Below are 4,514 nucleotides of genomic sequence, written 5' to 3'. Positions count from 1 at the left end.
TTGTTGTTTTGGCGGGTCCGGGCTGGGGATTCGAACCCGCCACCTTAGGTGTACGTGGCTGGCGCCTTAGCCGGTTGAGCTATAGGCGCTGAGCCAAGTATTACCTGTTCTTGTTCCTGTTTACTGATAAGGAAGCCTAAAGAATTTAAGAAACAGTTCCAAATTCCAGTGGGTAGCAAGTGGGAGTATCAGGATTCGAACTCAGGGCCGGGAGGAGGTACTCACAGCATGAAACGGTGTGTGTCCGGCATTTACCTGAGCAGTTCACACGTGTCAACTAATTTAATCCTCTCGGAAGCTTTATGAAGTAAGTGCAATTATGAGTCCCATTTTATATTTGAGAAACCAAGGTACACAGGAGTTAAACAAGTATGTTTGTTTGGGAAGAGGAATAAGACTCCGGGCTGGGTGCAGTGACTCACACCTGCTATCCTGGTAGTCTGGGAGGCTGAGAAGGGAAGATTGCTTGAGCTTGGGAGTTCAAGACTCCATCTCTACTAAAAATAATAAAATTATCTGGGTATGGTGGCGGGTGCCTATAGTCCCAGCTACTCAGAGGGAGTTGGCTTCAAAGAGGATCCCTTGAACCCAGGAGTCTGAGGTTGCCATGAGCTTGGCTGATGCCCCAGCACTCCAGCCTGGGCAACAAAATGAGACTGTCTCAAAAAAAAAAAAAAAGAAAGAAAGAAAGAAAGAAAGAAAGAAAAAGAGTCTCTGATGAAACCTGGGGCTGGGAGAGATGTGGCCTGCAAAGGTCCCTAGGAACTGGGACAGTGAGTTGTGGGGGAATCTACTATGGAAGCCAGAGCCGCCTCCAACCCCCTTAGCTTTTAGGAGGCTTTTCAGCTGGCTCTAGGGACTAAATTGACTCTCTGCTTAACAAGAGAAAAGTGCACAAATTTTATTAGTTTTACGCATCTTTTTTTTTTTTTTGAGACAGAGCCTCAAGCTCTATCCCCCTGGGTAGAGTGCTGTGGCATCACAGCTCACAGCAACCTCCAACTCCTGGCCTCAAGAGAGTCTCTGGCCTCAGCCTCCCAAGTAGCTGGGACCATAGGCACCCACCACAATGCCCAGCTATTTTTTGTTGCAGCCATCATTGTTGTTTGGCAGGCCTGGGCTGGATTCAAACCCACCACCTTAGGTGTATGTAGCTGGTACCTTAGCCACTTGAGCCACAGGTGCCAAATCGTACATGGGGGTCTTAAGAACAGAGTAAAGTCCGAAGAATTGACCAAAGCAAGATGCTTCCCTCTGGACTTTGTAGAAATGACAGGAGGCTATTTTCTAGAGCTGCCACAGGAGACACGTGGAGGGTATGACACAGGTGGAGGAAGATAAGGGTCACTTTGTGAAGGACATTTATTCAGGCCAGAATTTCAGGTCTCTGGTGGTAAGGGCTGTTTTCTAGCTCTGGGAGAGGGGTCCCCTCCCAGAGGAGCCCGCTGCGTGCTGCACGCAAGAAGAGACAGGTCAGCTTGTTCTTTCTAAAACTACAATTTCTCCAGTGTCTTAAAGTCTAAATAATCAATATACCAATCTGGCATATTTTCGGATGGCACATCCTTGCTTCTTCAGTATCAATGCAAAACAGTCAACAGCCACAAGCTAAGAGACCCAAAAGGGCCCAGCTGGGCTCTCAATTAAGAGGCTACTGACTAATGTCGTGAATACAGTTTTTGTGAATAATGGACGCAGATTATTATGAAAGCAGATTTCATAACGTGGGGAGTAGGGAGTGCATAGGAGAGTGGAGTTACTCTTTTTTCTTTCTTTGTTTTTCGAGAAAGAGAAAAAACAGTAGCTAAGGCTGATGTCAGGGGCGAGTGGGAGAAAAGTGGAGCGGGGATGGCTGATTTGGTTTGGATTGGGGGGGGGGGGGCGAGACAGGAGTCCATAGAGTCAGGCAGAAAGCAAAGGGCCAGAGGGAGAAATTGACCCAGAGAATGTGGGCAGCTTCTTCCCTCCTAAATGTACAATCGTGTTTACTGAATATCCTCTGTGTGGCAGCTCCAGGAATAAATAGGACACGGCCTGGAGCTTCAAGGCTCGAACGGTCTGACTACTGAGGGACCTTTGTGCCTCTCCTGTGGAAATCTGAGCGGAGGCCATGACATGGGCATGGGTTAGTGGCGAGCCATCCTTTCTGTAGGAGGCCTAATTCGGGAAAGATACACATATATGTGGTCTCCCACCGTCCTCATAATTTGGTCTATAAACGTTCTTTATTTCCCCATCACTAGAGTTCCATTTTTAGGGTAAAATTCCAGAAGCAATGGCACCATTCGCAGCTAGGGCAGAAGGCAGTGACCACAACAGGTCCCTGAAGAAACGGTGTCCAGGATGAGGCCCCGTTGCGGGTGGTGAAGGGCTAAGCCTTAGAGATAGAGAAGAGATTTGACATTAAGGTACAATCATAAACGGGGAGCAAACACAACAAATCCGGCCTCTTGGAAAATTCTACATCTGGTGGCAACCAGAGGAGGAGGACCTCTCCTCTAGGGGGAGCATGTGTAAGTTATCGGGTACAGCTGCCGTGCTCAGGGCCCTGAGAGGGAGGTGTGGGTGGGTGTCAGTGTGAGAGACTTCCAGAAATTTCATCTTCCCCTATCTTCCCTCACCCACAAGCAGGTAAAGGAGAATTGAAGTATTTAGGCCCCACCCAGCCCATCCTTCTGGATCGACTCTGAAGTCCATTAAATTGCTCTGAAGATTCTCAGAAGAGTTGAAGCCAAACCTTCAGGCTCTGCTCCTTAAATCAGCCCACCTAGTGGCTCCGTGACTACTGTCTCTTTGTGTTTTCATTCATATGCAAATATTCAAAATTCAGCCATCAGAGAATTGCTCCAGGGCCTCATCACGAAAGTGATCATCTCCGCTCCAGCTCTACGGAACCAGACGCTTGGAAATTCAATGATGTCCTAGCAAGCTGGCCTCCTGAGGGCTCCAAGCTCCTTCTTCGGTGCCGCTTTATCCCCGGGGCCTTCTGAATCACCTTAAAGCAGGCTGACCCAAATAAAAACGACCATTCCAGTTATTTCCTGCAAGGATGGAAGTTTACAAATGCAGAGGTAGATGGATGGTTCAAAATATGTCTGTAAAGAATGACGATCTTCATTTTGGTCCAGTCCATCTAAGAAGCCTAGCCACTTCCACAATTCAACGGTGGTCTGGGCAAGCACCTCACTAAAACGCTTTTATAAACCTTTCCAACAACAGCAACAATAAAAAATTAGCCAGGTATTGGCTTGGTGCTTGTAGCTCAGTGGCTAAGGCACCAGCCACATACACCGGAGCTGGTGGGTTTGAATCCAGCTGGGGCCTGCCAAATAACAATGACAACTACAATAAAAAAATAGCCGGGCATGTGGCTGGGGTCTGTAGTCCCAGCTACTTGGGAGGCTGAGGCAAGAGAATCGCTTAAATCCAAGAGTTTGAGGTTGCTGTGAGCTGTGATACCACAGCCTTCTACCCAGGGTGACATAGTGAGACTATGTCTCAAAAAGGAAAAAAAGGCTCGGCGCCTGTGGCTCAATCGCCTAAGGCGCCAGCCACATACACCTAAGGTGGTGGGTTCAAATCCCCAGCCTGGGCCCGCCAAACAACAATGATGGCTGCAACCAAAAAAAATGGCCAGGCGCTGTGGCGGGTGCCTGTGGTCCCAGCTACTTGGGAGGCTGAGGCAGGAGACTCGCTTGAGCCCAGGAGTTGGAGGTTGCTGTGAGCGTGATGCCATGGCACTCTACCCAGGGGGATAGCTTGAGGCTCCGTCTCAAAAAAAAACAAAAAACAAAAAAGAAAAAAAAAAATCAGGAACTAGTTTCTTCCAGGGATGTAAACAAACCCATATGGCCTAAGTGGCGTCTTTACACTAGTGATTAGTCTCAGAAAAGCGGCTGACAGAAGCACAAGGATCCAAAGAATCAGAAGAATACTTCTCTGTAGGACTTTCACCCACAAGATCCAGCACTAAGAGAGTTTAGGACAAAAGAATTAGCTGCACCCTTTCATCTCACTGGAAGCAGCATTTGCTAAGCTTGAGGAGCCGATCCTGACACCGAGCTGTTTACAAAGCTTTCCTGCGCAGTTAGTGAGAGCATCAGCTGCTACCAGGCCTCTGAGATGAAAGAAGGGGGCTGTGCAAACAACCCGAATACCTTTTTCAAGAAACGGACCTCAGCGGCAAACTCCCCTCTTCCAGCCGCAGAATCTAACCCTGATCCTCCAGCTCCCACTTCCTCCCCTCCAGCTCCGTCTCCAGGGTCATCTTCTGGTTAACATGGGCCTCCCTTCTTACCCCAGCAGTGCCCCTTCTTGCCAGCAAGACACTGATGCAACATTAGGTGAATGGTAACACTGAAGATTTTTTTGTTTGTTTTGTTTTGAGACAGAGTCTCAAGCTATCCCCCTGTGTAGAGGGCGGTGGCATCACAGCTCACAGCAACCTCCAACTCCTGGGCTTAGGCGATTCTCTTGCCTCAGCCTCCAGAGTAGCTGGGACTACAGGCCCCTGC

This window comes from Otolemur garnettii, unplaced genomic scaffold (assembly GCF_000181295.1).
Source record: "Otolemur garnettii isolate 467f Iridium unplaced genomic scaffold, OtoGar3 scaffold00130, whole genome shotgun sequence".
Lineage (NCBI taxonomy): Eukaryota > Metazoa > Chordata > Mammalia > Primates > Galagidae > Otolemur > Otolemur garnettii.
The sequence above is the reverse complement of the archived record's forward strand: the minus strand, read 5'-3'. Positions refer to the sequence as shown.